Genomic DNA, 17,742 nt, shown 5'->3' on the forward strand with positions numbered 1-17,742 from the left:
TGTGACCTATCTCCATGCTGGGACCTCCGTGGCTCATTTGGTTAGCGCCCTAGCGTAGCGTAATGACACAGAAGCCTCTCACCAATGCGGTCGATGTGAGTTCAAGTCCAGCTCATGCTGCGGGTAGTCGTGGGTTTCCCCCGGGCTCTACCCGGTTTCCCCCACCATAATGCTGGCCGCTGTAGTATAACTGAAATATTCTTGCGTACGGCATAAAACATCAATTAAATAAATAAATAAATATCTCCATGCTTGACGGTTTAGGACACGAAACACACACGCGTTTTCAATTTGTGCTAGCGAATAAAGTGCTTAAACCCCTTAGCCTCCGTAATTTATTTATTTGATTTGTATTTTACGCCATTCTCAAGAATATTTCACTTTTACGACGGCGGCAAGTATTATGGTGGGAGGAAACCGGGCACAGCTGGAAGACCTTCCCACTTAAGATCGGAGAGGAACTAGCATGAGTTGGACTTGAACTCACAGCGGTCGCATTGGTAATCGATTCACGGGCCATTGCACTGGGCTTGCACCCAGCCCTGGAAGCCCCTGTTCTCCTTAATAAATGTAAACATAAATTGGAAATTGTGAGATTTAATGTAACACACAGATTGCTATCCGCATACAACAAATGTGTGGCTGTTACATTTACATCTGTCTAGAAGCAGATATTCCCTCCACAAGGCGGCGTCTCTGTTCGATATACATTTATCAAAAAACGGAAAATAATGTCCCATGTTTTTATTGTTTGCACCGGAAAACCATTGAGGTTTATTATCGGCTGATTACATGTATTTCGAGTGAGTGAGTGCTTAGGGTTTAACGTCGTATTTAACAATTTTGGTCATGTGACGACGAAGAGTCCTTAGAGTGCATGTACGCGCAATGCCAAGCGAGGGAGCTAAAACTTCCTCTTTTAACGTCTTTGGTGTGACACGACCGAGCTACTTCCCCTGAAGTGGACGCTCTACCAGCTGAGCCATCGGGTTGGTATACAAGTATCGCGAAGATCGTCACTCAGTAAATTGTAGCCATTGCTCATGTGACAGAACGTAATATTTTACGATCTCGTACAACGGACGCACGATGGCGTAAATAATTTTGCTTTTTTCTACCAATCTGTAAACAATTCCATTCTCACTGCAATAAGTAATTTTCACTTTTACGATGGCGATCACGACATTTTTTACTCGCTGAAAAAAAACGGCGATAATCATTACTCCAAATCAACCAGCATTATATCTGCATATAATTATGTTTGTGTAGACATTAATCTAGTAGGGCCAAATAATTTGACAATGAAGCTTTCCAATGTAATTTCTGACCATTTACGACTAAGTGAAATCTAGTAATGAAAAGCTAAAACTGGCATGTCGTTGTCGGCACTGATTACTGTCATAGTGGTTTTTCACTGTTTCTGATCATCATTACTGTAAGAGTGTTTTTTTTCACGTTTAAGACCATCGTGAGTGCCATAATTATTTTTACCATCACCCATAATAGTGACAATCACAGAGGATGTTTACTGTTACTAATTATCGTAACTGTCACACTGATTTTTTACCGTTATTGATCATCGTGATTGGCGCAGTAGTTCTTCAATGTCACTGAATACCGTGCTTATTATTGATCATTGGGACCGACATATTGACAGCGTGTCTGTCAATAGTAGTTTTCCATCTCCACTGATCAGCGTGACTGTCACAGTGGTTTTTCACTGTCACTGATCAGTGTGACTGTCAGAGTGGTTTTAACTGTCACTGGTCAGCATAAGTGTCACAGTGGTTTTTACTGTCACTGATCAACGTGACTCTCACAGTGGTTTTTCACCATTACTGATCAACGTGACTGTCAGACCAGTTTTCACATTTACTAATCAGAGTGAGTAACAAAGTGTTTTTCTTTGTTGTTGATCATCTTGACAGACATGCACAGTTTTCAGTGGAACTGATCAGCGTGACTCTCACACTGGTTTTTTTTTTAAACGCAGTAGCCAACTAAGTTAGCGGCGGTGCCGATTAGCCGACAGAGTTAGCGACGCCGCCGATAAGCCCACTGAGTTAGCGACGTCGCCGATTAGCAGACTGTGGTATCCTTGTGTCTTTGATTTCTTTCAATCATAACACATTTTGACAAAACATACGTGAAATACTCTTGGTTTTCTTTTCATTTTTGTCATTTTTAGCCGAATTATAGAATGAAAAATTCTACAATCATAAGGTAGGCAACGGAAAATAATGGGTGAGGACTCACATTTGGTTTAATTTCTGTTTGCTTACATTTGAGGAATATCTACAGGTCATGGTATCTAGTAAATCTTATCAACACAATTCGCTGTTGTTTGATTGGTCAGCGCGTTCGTCTCGATCGCTGAAATTCGCTGGAGAAATCACAGGCGTGTTTTTTTCTCGAGTGTCTGACATGTTGGATAGAAGCGAATTTCGAAGCGAACAAGATCGTCTGCGCAATATGTCATCACCGACACACTAGGCATAATTTTAGAAAATACCGGAGGCTGAAATTAGCAGCGGGTTAGTTATTAGTTATTCGAATAACTAATAGCTAACTCAGCAGCGGGTTAGTTATTTGAATGACTAATAAATAACCAGCAGCGGTTTAGTTATTCGAATAACCAATAACTAAGCCGGCCCCGGTTTAGCTATTTGAATAACTCATAACTAACCATCAGCGGGTGAGTTATTTGAAATCAGTTATTTGAATAACTAAAAACTAACACAGCAGCGGGTTAGTTATTCGATTAATTAATAACTAACTAGCAGTGAGTTAGGTAATCGAATAACTAATAATAAACTAGCTGCTCTTAAGTTATTCCAAATCAGTTATTTGAATAACTAATAAATAACCAGCAGCGGGTTAGTTATTGGAATAACCAATGTATAACCCATCAGAGGTGTAGTTATTCAAAACCAGTTATTCAAATAACTAATAACTAACCAGCAGCGGATTAGTTATTTGAATTTAGTTATTTCAATAACACAGCAACGAGTTAGTTATTCGAATAACTAGCAGCTAACCAGCATCGGGTTAGTAAATCGAATAACCAATAACTGACCTGCAGCGGGCTGGGTATTTATTTGAATAATTAATAGTAAACAATTCACAATCAGTTACTCGAATAACTAATGACTTACGCAGCAGCGGGTTAGTCATTCGAACTAGCAGCAGGTTAGTAATTCGAAGAACTAATAACTAACTAGAAGTCGATAAGTTAATAGAATAACTAATCACTAACTCAGCTGCGGGCTGGCTATTGGAATAACTAACCCACTGCTAGTTTGTTATCAGTTATTCGGATAATTAACCTGCCTCTGTGTTTGTTATTAGTTATTAAAAAAACTGATTTTGAATTACCAACTGGTTGTTGGGTTAGATATTGGTAATTCGAATAACTAACCCGCTGCTAGTTGGTTATTGTTTATTGGAATAAATAACTGATTTCGAATAACTAACCCGCAGCTGGTTAGTTATTAGTTATTCCACCAACTAACCAGCTGCTTGTTAATTATTTGTTATTCAAATAACTAACCCGCTGATGAGTTAGTTATTAGTTATTCGAATAACTAATAACTAACCCGCGGGTAACTTCAATGTGCTCAAAAATACGCCTGTACGAGCCTCTTTCATGTCCTTTAAAGCGTAGCAATCGGCCTCAACCCTTCATCTCAGACTTCAATCTTTTCTCATATCTCTACATGGGGGGTAAATTCATTTCCCTACTAAGGGTTTACAGACAAACGATGATTTCCTTAGCAAACTTGAACGAACAAACAGAAAGATCATTATAGTGACGCCAGAAGATTTTCTTTGATGCAAGACTTACCTGGAAAATATACAGGTAGCTTACTTTGTTAAAAGAGCATCTCAGAGCTGACAGATATTGATCGGTCACGACATGCAAGTTGTTTATCTGAAAACAAAAAAAAAAAACAGGGCAAAGTTACCAGAGAAACTCCAGCAACACCAAATGGATGTCATCGCTCAGAATAGTTAAGCAGAAAACTTTTATTACAAACACAGTGTGTCTATACAAAGGTATTGCAGTTTCTTTGATGATCAGTCGGGCATTTACCTACGAAAAAAAAAACGAACAGCTAAAATAAGTCCGGGCCTCCATGGGCGAGGGGGTTAGCACGTCAGCACCGCATAATGACCCAGGATCCTGTGAGTTCAAGCCCAGTTCATGCTGTCTTCATCTCCGGCTGTATGTGAGAAGATCTGTCAACAACCTGCAAATGATCGCGGATTTCCGCCGGGCTCTGCCCGGTTCCCTCTCACCATAATACTGGCCGCCGTCGTATAAGTAAAATACTCTTGAGTATGGCGTAAAACATCAATCAATTGAATACATAAATAAGTCCAGCGCTGTGAAGTTGAGAAGACATAGATACACCGTTGTACTTTTATGTTTACATTATGTATATGAGGATAATTAAAAAATGAGAAAACAAAAACATTATGAAGTAAACCGGAAGTAAGCTATGATTACATATACAAAAGGCCAAGTATATAGACAACACTTATTGCAGCGCCTAACCAACTGGGTTTAGTTCCACTTGAGCTGACTTAATCTCTACATTACATGGGTCATCCACTTTCATCGCTGTTCAGTCATGTGCAGGGAACAAATGCTCTTAATTTTAACCTACATATCAGTAGATTTTCAAATTTCATGGGACGGCCCCAAGAAACAAAAACAAAAAATTGTGAGAAATCGAAACTTACACATTGAATTCAATATCTTTAAATCAATTCAATATGTTAAAGATATGAAATTTATGGAACACATTTACCCGGGACAAAATCAATCATTTTCCCTGAATTGGACGTAAAAGTGCCATATATCGCCTGTCATAAAATAGGTATGATAATGAAAATCAGTCTTGGAATCCAGACTGTAATCTGCTGTTGGTATCCCACATCTGCGGTTTGCCCCAGGATGTTTCTTCACACTTAAAACATTAATCTACTTAATCTACAAAAGGTCTGTTGTCTGAGTTATGCTACAGTTTATTCCGGTATTATAGTTCCGTATTTTGCCATTCAATATAATATCTCGTTACTCTAATTAAATCTTTATCCTGAATTAGAAAAAATATGTATGTTATCTTTAAAAGACTGCTGCAAAAGCAGCAAAAGCAGAACACATTCTAGCATAACTCTGGCAACAGACTCTCTCTTAAAAAAAACAGACTCATTTCTTGAGTGTACTCATTACAGATGTATACGTGATCAAATATGAGATGACCATAAGATGAAGCCAGAACTTTTACAAGAGACTACAGATGGCAAGAAAGATTTCTCATGTCACTGAGAGATGTTTTGTAACCTACATCTTGACGATGATAATGAAAGGAATCACGAACGAACAGCTGCACAAACTCAGGTTACCTAGCGACCACTGTTTACGTCCCACATGGCTGTTATATGTCAATAATTCACATAATTACAACAAATATGTATACAGTAGCCAACCAGTGTAAGGAACTCAATGGTTCGTCATTAGCGTATGTTTATGTTGTCTGGAGTTTTAAGTCGCACTTTAAACAATTTTTTTTATCTAACGATGAGAGGTCAGTAGGTGTAAGTACATATACTGTGTCTTCTTTTGTCGGACATGCCGCCAGTGCTGCTGCCCTAAAGTATCATGCCGAAGACATGAGACATGAGAACTCAAAATAGCACATTATACTGACACCGATCCAACAAGTCCACTGTCCTTGATCTCAACTCTCAGCTGCCTGTTGTTTTCATGCCATAATCAATGAGTTTTGACGTGCTGACCATGGTAGCTTCAACCCATTGACACAAGGGGATGCCGTGGACCGGGAACTCGTACATTCCACCAATCTGAGCGCCGGTCTTAGCAAATTTGTGATGATTTTCCGCGTGTGGAGTACAGATATGCCCACCATTTTTCCACGAAAGGTAGATTCTGTGGAAACTTGCAGACTGTTATCGATCGTTTACACTGACCAAAGCCCCATGGACAAAGACAGTTGGTCGTGCAAATTTTATCAACACTTTGGTATTATCTAACAACCCTGTGGCATAAAATTCGGTAAAATCCCATTGACAAACTTTGGGTGTCCAATGGAACTGTGACTGGAACAACACTTTCTCTGTGTCACTCGTGAAAATTGTCCACATTAACTGAGTTCAAGAGCCGCCACTTGAACCAGCTCTCCTGGTCCGTTCCGTGATTTCTCAGGGGAGCAAAGAAGGCCAATATATTCCCACGCCGGAATGAAACTGGCTGCCATCAGCTTCGCAGTTATTTTTATAAATCATCATCTCTCTGTTCAGAATAGCTGTCGGTGGGTTTACCCTGTGGAAATGCCGAAATTTTATCTTATCCTATGTTCGATCTTTCCTATCCACAACAAATTTTGCTCTTCCTAATGTCTTTGTTTTATTATATTGTGGTTTACTTGACAACACTGGTCGATTACTTAATAACACTGTTTCATTACTTAACAACACTGCCCTTTACTTAATTACAGATTTATTCATCAGCCCTGGGGCCGATTCCGCAAAGCAAGTTTTGACTTAATTCCAAATTTAAAATATGATTTCAGAGCTTATTTTTCAGTCCTATAAATCAACATTTTGATCATCTCACGAATGTTACCGTAAGACAAATGTGTCCAAAGTTTAACTTCCATAACCAAAAACAAGCTTTGTGACCAGTTTTTAAACTTTGACTTAAGTCACAAATGAGGGTCTCCGTGACTCTGTTGGTTAGCGCGCTAAGGCAGCGTAATGACCCACGAGTGCGGTCGCTGTGAGTTCAAGTCCAGCTCATGCTGGCTTCCTCTCCAGACATATGTGGGAAGGTCAGCCAGCAACGTGTAGATAAGGCCGTATAAGTGAAATATTCTTGAGTACGGCGTAAAACACCAAACAAATAAATAAATATTTTTTATTATTAACTTATTTATTTATTTTCAAATAACTTATTTTTTAACTTAACTTATTTATTTTTAACTCTAAATAAGTTAGAAATGTCTGTGTTGAATCGATTCCACGGCTGGACTATTACTTAACAATGCTGCAGCAACACCATTCTAAACATTTAACTGACTTCGCATTATTGCTCTTTTCCGCTATTTTGACCGGAACTGTGAGTATTTCATTTATATGTTTATTTATTTATTTGATTGGTGCAGAGCCCGGGGGAATCCCACGATCATTCGAAGGTTCCTGCAGGCCTTCCCACATACGGCCGGAGAGGAAACCAGCAAGAGCTGGACTTGAACTCACAGCGACCGCTTTGGTGAGAGGCTCCTGGGTAATGACGCTGCACTAGCGCGCTAAGCAGCTGAGCCACGGAGGCCCCCTATATATATATGTCAATCTCCATGCATGGTGTTAATGCTAAATGATCGGCAAACTTTGAGTCTTTTCATCTTTTAGCTTTAGGTCTTTTGTTCTTTCCATTATGGATAGAAGGCTGAAAAAATAAAATGAGCAGAATTTAAAAGTGGTGAAATTCATATTTTGTGATAATATTACTTCCCAGTCGGGCATGTGTAACCAACATGGTTGAAACATCCACAACTAGTCTCTAAAAACGTGTGTTTTCACACGGTACATAGAGTCCAATGCACAATCATGATTTATTTAAACAATTTATTTTTTTATTTTTTATTTTTTATTTATTTATTTATTTATTTATTTATTCGATTTGTGTTTTACGCGGTACTCAATTATATTTCACTTATACGACGGCGGCCAGCATCATGGTGAGAAGAAACCAGAGTACTCGATGTAAACGACAGATATTCGCCAGGTACCTACCGAACAATTTATTTATTTATTTGATTTGTGTTTTTACGCCGAACTTACTTATGTGACTAAGTGAATTTTTCACTTATGTGACAGCGGCCACCATTATGGTGATCCGGAACCTGCCGAACGATTTAGTTATTTACTTGATTTGTGTTTTACGCCAAACCCACTAATATTATTATTTCACTAATACGACGACGGCCAGGAGTGTGATCTGAGCCTATGAAACGATTGCAGTGTGATCTTCTCTGCGGTATTCAAGTCTGTGTTACATACACACTTCCCGCAACCTTACCCACACTACGCCACACAGCCAGGTTTAAAATCAATACATGTATTTGTCACCAAAGTTTAGGGAGTAGATAAAATCAAGTTTAATTTCCGCAATGCGAGGTACTTCTTGGAAAGATAACGTATAAATGTGGTCAGCGTCCCTGTGTGTCACGACGTTTCCTAGGTGGTTCCCCGTGTATCTCGCATTATCGCCTGTACATTGCGGCAATTGTTCCAACACCTGCCACATGCACTATGAACTCGATCTGAGATCTGCTTCATTCTTCCCAGCTTAGCTTTCAGAAATGAACATCTATACCCTTCCATTCACTAACCTGGAACGCATGTGATGTCTTCAATGTGCCAAAGCTGCACGCTACAAAAACATAGTTTCTTTAATCCAATAACCTGGGAATGGTCGTGGTTTTCCTTGGGCAATGCCTGTTTTCCTCCAACCATAATGCTGGTTGCCGTAATATAAGTGAAATATTCTTGAGTACGGCGTAAAACACAAATCAAATGCATTAATAAATAAATCTGGCCTTTTTCCCCCGTCAGGGGTTTATTTCACCTTTTCGTGTAAATGCTTAAATAGTAGCAAATTACATCTCCCATACAACCAATGCTTCAGTACAATTAGGTAAAAATTGACAAATTACGTTTGTCGGCCTGTGTATTCTTCAATCAGCTATGATTCAAAGCTAGGCCGGGGAAGCCTAGGAGAAAGCTATTGTCATGGAAAACCCTTGGTATTGTAAGTCAGGTTGGTGGTAACCTATCAATCAACAAGTCACACATTTTAATGTGTTTGTCTATTAAATGTAATGACAACACAGTGTTTTGAGGAATATTAGATTAGTGACGTCTAAAAAAATTTGCAAATAACGTGACAGCATATTCCATACGTAATTCTGCTTAAGCAATGAGGCTAGGTGTAGTTCGTAATTATTTAAGCCCTGACTAAAACTGTAAAAAGAATAAAAAAGCTTCTAACAAGCGGCCAAGTTTTACCGGATAACTTTCACCGTTTGTCAACTATAACACTGCCATCAATGTAAGGACTTTGATCTCTCATTATACTGACACACGTGTGTACAATCTGACACCCGTCAGGACAGAGATCTCTCATTATACTGACACACATGTGTACAGTCTGACACCCTTTAGAACAGAGATCTCTCATTATACTGACACACGTGTGTACAATCTGACACCCGTCAGGACAGAGATCTCTCATTATACTGACACGTATGTGTGCAATCTTACACCCGTCAGGACAGAGATCTCTCATTATACTGACACACGTGTGTACAATCTGACACCCGTCAGGACAAAGATCTCTCATTATACTGACACACATGTGTACCGACAGACACCCGTATGGACAGAGATGTTTCATTACACTGACACCTAAGTACCGGCCGACACCTGAACTAGCAAATGCGCTGACACCACTGTCGACCGGTTACTACCTGAGAGGACTTAGATCTATTGACTTTTACCCCGACATAAGTAACATAAATACATACCAGTTTGAGGTTTAGATGGCGAAACAATTTATCCACTATTATACGAGCCTTACACAAAATAACCTGGGTGCGAGACTTGCAAGTTTACCCTTTTCTATCACTATTTTTAGATCTAAACAGTGACACAACCTCGATGCGTCTTGTCCGGCGGAGGTAGTCAAGGTGTAGCATAGGAAGGCATCCTTCTCCTGAGTATAACTTGGTCAAGTCATGGGCAATAATTGCTGGATCGATGCATTCGGCTGTTTCTATAATCAAACTGCTCAAAGCTGGCAAGAGATGGTTTCAAGTGGTAAATGTTCCCTTCCAGTGATACTCCAGCAAACCACTTCAAGGCTATCCACATCTGAGTGTTGCTCTTCCATGTGCGGCTAATGAGTGGTGTTATTCAAAGCCTGTGTGTTGAAGGCTTTCCACCGTCTATTGCAACTTGTGATAAGTTAAGAAATCGTATATCTGGGCATGTCGGGCTCTCAACAGCTATTATATCCGCTGTCATACGTTAGCGCAAAAACATTTGGAACCTAAACATCGTCCGTTAGAACAAATAAAAAATGGTATTATATTTGATGTTTTCTCCGTTTTCAACGGAGAAGGTTTCCTCCTGGAGATGACAAATAAAACATTGATGAAATTTTGAGGACGTTATGTACACGACGCATCATTTTGCCAGGGATTGCTGCATTTTTGCTCATATCTGTACTACAATGTGGAGCGGTTTCTTTCATTTCTCACATATACTAGGTAGTCATAAAGGCTTCTTCTAGAACAGAAAGTCTGATAGGATATCTGTTTTCTTTTTGGTCACTTCCAATACAAATTGACCAAACACAGAGAGTAAAACCAGAACACCAACGGCAGTGTGATAGCTGGCAAATGGTTACACATGTCACATACTGGATGGTTTTCTTCTGTCTTATGTCACATGGTGAGTGAAATTAGCACTAAGCAATGTCACAAAATGGGCTGTTTGTATTGCGCTAGGACACATAGAACGGTGGCCTATATATCTCTAATTGTGTAGCGTAACTGTTTTTGCCAGACGTTGCTAACATAAGGATCAATTGCAAGGGCTAGCCACCCAGGCGTCCCCATTATAACTCAGTACCTCAGCAACTAATAATGTTAATGAAAGAATACCCATGTGTTGAAGCCGCATCAGCACCCTTTGAAAAAACACTCGGCGATGATTAAATGTGCGTTTCAGCCTTGGTTGACATTGAAAACAGCTTCCGAGTACAATCATGGCATCAGTTTGGGCTGAGAATTCGGCTGCCATGGAATGTAGGCATTGGACACACAGGCAGGTATGTCTGTAACTGCCGGTGAAAATCTCCCTGGTAATACCAATTATGGTGATATTCCATCAAGCTCATGTTTTTCTGTCTGAGAATAGGTGCTCTGTGTAGGATTGGCTGGCAAAATGTTACGAACGATCGACAGCGTTTGCCGTGTGGCAGCAGGCGGTAGGGTATCATCAATAATGAAACTGTTTGATCTATTCTTGGTATTTATTGGTTAAATATTGCAGCTCCTAGCTGGGTGCTCCTGCCTTATCGCGACACCCTTCTGCCTCAAACGCCCGTGCCTATTTTTATCAGATCACTGGCTGCAGGCCGGAAAATCCAGCGGGAGCTGAGAGCATTGCAGGGAGAGTGTTACACACTGGTAGCTGGATGTCCCCTCCCTAGGGAATTGATGTCTTTTGGCAGGCCAGCGCGTTTCGCCGGCATGCCCTGTCTGGATACATCATGTAAATGGCTTTTGACTAGGGCTTGTTGACCGCATGATCCGTATCTGGGTTGGCTCAGGGTAATGCAAAAGTGTACGGTAATGGTATTAGACACTAACCATGGAACCTTCACTCCAATGTCAGGAAGAGATGGCTTGATTATGAAAGTCAAGGCTGATATGCCTATCGCCTCGTGTGGATGAAGTCTTGTCCAGTACGAATTTAGCCTAAGTAACGACATTAGTTTGTAAGCGTGGAAGTCTCTTACTTAAGAACTTATAAGAGTCCGTGTACGTGGGAAATTCTGTCAGAAGCTTGCTGATGGTGATGGGATATTTCCGGGCTCGGCCCGGTTTTCTCCCACCGTAATAATGCTGGTCGCCGTTCTATAAGATAAATGGTCTTACTGCGGTTTAAAACACGAATTAAATAACTAAAATTTATTTATTTATTTGATTGGTGTTTTACGCCGTTCTCAAGAATATTTCACTTATACGACGGCGGCCAGCATTATAGTGGGAGGAATCCGGGGTCCAGGGGTCAAGGTAATTATACTAAAAACTATAGCAAGGGGTGTAAAAAACTAGAGCAGAGAAAATAGTGTAATAGTTTTTTATTTCATTTTATATTCATCTGATGGTATTTTGCGTCCGGGAAACCCACGACTATCCGCAGGTTGCTGGTAGACATTATCACGTCAGACCGGAAAGGAAGCCGGCATGGGCTTAGTGCATTACTAGACAGTAATCAAAAAACCATTAGTCACAAAAACGGACATGTCGATTATTTAAGTTTTAAACCTACCATAAACTCATATGATTTGCAAATGTTACCGATACGGAACAAGGTTTCTCACCAGTAATACAGATTGTCAGGATAGGAGCAGAAAAGGAAGAAAAAACACTTGGCGTAAAATAGTTAACCCGCTTTTTGGTAAATAAGTATCGTGACCAGATCTCGCGCTGTTGATCAAATGTCTAAGCGAGGCGCAAAGAGACGGAGGGGTAGAGAGATTGAAAGAGACAAGGTATAGTGTACGACAGCATTTAGATTTCACATGCGATCATGTGGAATCATAACACAGAACCCAGGAATGACAATACGCCTCTGACGACCCTAGTTTTATACGATAGCTGTTGCCATGCATACCCAAGGGGCTTTCACATACCAGTTCGTGGTCATTCTTATGGCTGGAGAAAACTGGAGTAAACTTACTGACAAACTTTCCCTCATATGAGGTATAGACTTGCATGTCATATTTGGTGCAAAGAAGTTAACACAGGTAAAGACATCAGAGAGGCTAAAACACTCGTAAACGACCTACGAGTAACGAGTGACGTCATTGCTATCTGTGTATGACGTCACGTTTGGCAAATCTAGATCGCATCGTCCGCTTGTTTTTCTACGAGCTCAGCGGCACTTGTTCGTAATGCATTTCCGAGTTAATATTTGAGGGGTATGTGAAATATAATGAAAACGATCTACTCAAGAAGCATTTGTTTATCGTAAGTATCGATTTTTGTTTGCAAAAAGTAGAAATTAAGCCGAGGAAACGAAATTTGGCAACTTCATGTATGTTATGTGTCTGACACTGTGCGATAACGATTACTAACGTAACTGATTCAGCTTTTGTGTAACCTTCCATGCTACAAAGATGTAAATAGGTTAATAGTTTCCCAAGGTAGCGATACGCACAAGCCGTAGCCGCGCCTCGTTGACGGGTATCTTAATCTCTTTATTCACAGTTCAACGCCGTGTCTGATCGCGCCCCTAGAGTTACACTGGATGAACTCGAACATTTAACAATGTACCTCTGAGCAACGTTCCTATCCCCACACAACTTTAAAAAGAACCAGAAATGCTTGTCCACAGCAGCAATAAGGTTCGGACACGGCATTAAGCTGAGATTTGCATACCTGGTCAAATGTGGCCTAAAGGTGGTAATGGGCTTCCTGAATGATGGCGCGGTATACATGGTCAGCGTCCAAGTGTAAGGTAACTTTAATAAACACCCACGGGCGACCGAAAGCTGGGGTTAGCAGCAACATTTATTAAGTGCTGTTCACACCTTTCGCGCGACTAGACAGTGCTACAAAGTTTTTTGTTCATTCCTACTGATAAAATGGGGCATCAGGTCATGGTAATTTGCAGAAGAAGTTTAAATTGTACATAATGAACAGAGACAGCGATCAAATGCACAACTCGTGTGTCCTAACCATTGGAAGGCAAGTGCTTCTAAGCAATAGACCAGGGTGTGCTGTCTTTATGCATGTATCAATTTATTTATTTATTTGATTGGTGTTCCAGTGAAAAATGTCCGAGAAATCTAACCACAGACGGCTCTAGAAGTTTGGCAGACAACATCGCCGGGAGTAACACTGACTGAACTCAACCAGGACTGCTTGATGAACTATTATACCACGACGTCAGTACTGAATCATTTTCACACCTCAACGTTCTTACTTGAACGATCCGCAGTTCGAGTTATCTCATTTAATAAGCAAATATAAGCAATAAAATCAAGATATGCGAGATATGCGAGTCCATATAATCAATATGGTCATATAAAATTGCTATGAAAAGCGTCAAATAAAAATGTCAAAGGGCAGGAAAGGAAATCATAAAACCTTGAGATTAACGTTGATTTTATAACACTTAACGGTTCTGTAGAAACCTTCATACCATTAGTAGAATATAATTCTACGTACAGCAAAGGGAGTAAGCATAAAGCAGGTGAGATAGCTGGCAAAAGGTCGCGCGTAACCGGTGGAATACGTCCTCTTGTCAGTTTATCTCAGTCAAGGTTTTGACTGCACCATGGCTTAAATAGAAGCACGTAAAAAAAATGCAGTGATGTTAATTGCAGTTGATTAGATGTCACTGGTCTAGAAATACTCAAACTACTATTTTGACATCACATTCAGCATACAATCACATTAAAATCACATGACAGCCTACACACGTAACCGGTGTACCGAAGGCTATTGTACAAAAAATAATGTTTTTGCTAAACCGTTTTAGATTTACCCACATGTGCACGTGTGTGTTACAGAACGCGTGCTTGTTTGGATAGAATCGCTGGGTAATTAAAGAGGACCGAGAGTTTCTGTAACAAGGGGGAGGGGGATAATCCTTCCACCCGGAAGATGTCTGTGAAGACACTTAAGTGGCACGGGCTTACGGACGCCTCAAACGGTTTGCTTCGTAGTGGATATTTATTTCTGGTCACGTTGCCGACAGCGGCTGACGATCTAAAAATCGGTCGATAGACGATTAAGCGAGTAGAGGGAGGCCAAACCAGCAGACAAGGCGGCAATGTAGAGATTTTCGTATCGCTGCTTTCAGAATCTTGTCAATAAGATAACCAATGCAAACACGATGGAAGTAAAATGCCATAGATATTATCACCTTTGTCTTTTAGTCTACGTTTTAAATGTTAAATAAAAAGAATCTGGTGCGTTAAGAAAGTGCAAATTTCAAAATCCCCGCACAATTGTCTAAATTTCCAAAGCAGAATTATAAATCTTCGCCGAAGCGCTCATAAAAGCTGTATAGCCATAGAAGGCATGGCTGCTTAGTAATAACACACCACAAATACATTTTAGATTAAAAGCGCCTGTTTTGGGTTCAAACGAGGCACTGTGTTTGTTTAATTTACTTTTTGAAGATCAAAGTTAAACAGAAAAATATCTTCACTGAAACTTTCACATATGTACTTATGCGTGCTGCTGAAGTTTCGTTTTGAAGAAAGGACATGGCTTTACTAAGGTGTCAGTCGCTGTCACTCAAAGCTATAGTTTGTTTCGCTTCTTCAGATGCAACTCTTCTTGTTTTCCATCTTACCATATCAGGTCCTTATTACTCTCAAAATATTAAACCTGACGTAGTATTTAAAAAGTGCCAGTTATCAAATAACAAAAAAAGAACAGTTCAACAGTTGATTGGACTCATAAGTCATATTAAAAAGAATTAATAAGTTAAATTTAAAAAGTGTCCTTTTGGTACTAAACATGAGGTGGTGTTTAGAAAAGGCCAATTATTAACTAACGAATAACACTTACTAAGAGGCTGACAACTCATAATAATTAAAAAGTGTCCTTTCGTACCAAGCATTAGACTTGGGAAGAGCGACCAAATTTACCTTTGTAGTTATTATTGTCAAGCATCGTACATGTTTGATCGTTCGATTCGTTTCATAAGTACCTGCCGATTTAATGATTTCGGTGTCAATTTGTGTATTCTGCTGCCCTTAATCTGATATCTTCTGTTTTCAACAGCGCAAAAGATTTGTTCTTTCTGTAATATTTTCAATTTCAGTTGCAAAATCAACAGAAACCACGGTGTTCTTCTGTAACCAAGATGATACTGGTCTTGTGGCCCAGGCTTTTGTACATTGTTAATCTTTTCCCTGATAACAAGAAGATACATCATCACCTGTTTGTCGTTGTTGGACTGTGAAGGCAGGCTTATTGCGCCTGTCATGCGAATTTCGCCTAAAGCAATGAAAGTAAACCTGAATAAGTTAGGCCATTAAAACAGATGCCTAATCTTGTAAATACCAATTAGCGTCTGGGAAGGGGAGTAGTTAGCTAGCGACATGCTGAGGCTGCCAGAGTTGTGTTGTTTGGCGGCGCACCATTAGCAATACGTTACAGAAATAAAATCTTAACGGCCTGTCTCAAACTGATTCCACTCCGAACTTCCGGAAATGTTGTTGAGGTTAGCTCAACGCTTTCTGAATTATTAAAGTCGTACTGCTTTGTCATGCACCCAATCCGTGAATTCAATCCAAAACCACCAGAAAAGCGACCTCCGTCTTATCTTATATGGGGAAAAACGAGCGGTCTTTCTCTTTTTAAACAGTATGTGTTTAACAACACAGAACAGTCGTGAGTTGATCTGTTTTTTATTTTGTTTTCTCGGTATGTCTGTTCAACCTGTCACGTTTTTATATCTTTTCCTGGAAGCACAACACCTGGCAAGTGCTTATCACCTTGTCTGACAGGCCTATTGTTTGATAAGTTGTTTGTGTGCGACAATACAACTTCCAATTATCGACGTAAATATAATTAATTTTGAAGCTTTAAACACGCGCACTAACATGTGACATTTTGAAAGTTCCTAAAATAATACTTGTATGCAGATTTTAACTATAATAATAATAAGATTTAATTTTTTTTGATTAATGTTTTACCCGTACCTGAGAATATTTTCACTTATATGACATCAACCCGCATTATGGTGGGAAGTAACCGGGCAAAGCCAGTAGAGGGAGGCCATACCAGCGGACGAAACGCCAATGTAGAGATTTTCCTGTCCCTGCAGAATTGTCTAAATTTCCAAAGCAGAATTATAAATCTTGGCCGAATCGCTCATAAAAGTTGTATAGCCATAGAAGGCATGGCTGCTTAGTAATAACACACCACAAATACATTTTAGATTAAAAGCGCCTGTTTTTGTTCAAACGAGGCACTGTGTTTGTTTAATTTAATTTATGAAAATCAACGATAAACAGAAAAATATCTTCACTGAAACTTTCACATATGTACTTGGCGTGCCGTTGAAGTTTCGTTTGATTAACGTTTGTCTTTATATGTAAAACACAAACTTTATAATGTGATCGGTTTTATTAAAAATTGGCAAGTCTAAAATTCGTATTTCTGTCAAAGTCTGTAAGACATCCTTTATGTTGCATTTACTGTGGAGAACAGCTAGTGATTTGAAAAGGAGTTCAAATCTCCGTGATTTATCATTTTTCTCTGTGTGAACATACTCTTTCTTGCGTACAGATATAGGCTAACTTATGTTAAATAAGAGCTACAATGAAGTAGAGTCGATATGTGTTGTACAGCCGAATTATAAACCTGGAGGCTACATTTGTTATATATTTCTTTGTATGATTGGTGTTTTAACGGCGTGCTGTCAAAACTGAGAAAGGACATGGCTTTACGAAGGTGTCAGTCGCTGTCACTCAGAGCTGTAGTTTGTTTCGTTTCCTGAGATGCCATTCTTTTGTTCTGCGGCTGATTCTCCATCTTACCATATCAGATCCTTATTACTCTCAAAATATTAAACCTGACGTAGTATTTTAAAGTGGCAGTTACTAAATAACAATGCAAAAGAAACAGTTCAACACTTAACTGAAGTCTGCAACTCGTAATAATTAAAAAGTGTCCTTTCGTACCAAGCATTAGACTTGGAGAGCGACCAAATATACGTTGGTAGTTATTATTGTCAAGCATCGTACATGTTTGATCGTTCGCTTCGTTTCATAAGTACCTACCGTTTTAATGATTTCGGTGCAGAGGTATTCCGGTGTCAATTTGTGTATACTGATGCCCTTATTTTGATATCTTTTGTTTTCAATATCGCCAAATATTTGTTCTTTCTGTAATA

This window comes from Liolophura sinensis, chromosome 11 (assembly GCF_032854445.1).
Source record: "Liolophura sinensis isolate JHLJ2023 chromosome 11, CUHK_Ljap_v2, whole genome shotgun sequence".
Taxonomy (NCBI): domain Eukaryota; kingdom Metazoa; phylum Mollusca; class Polyplacophora; order Chitonida; family Chitonidae; genus Liolophura; species Liolophura sinensis.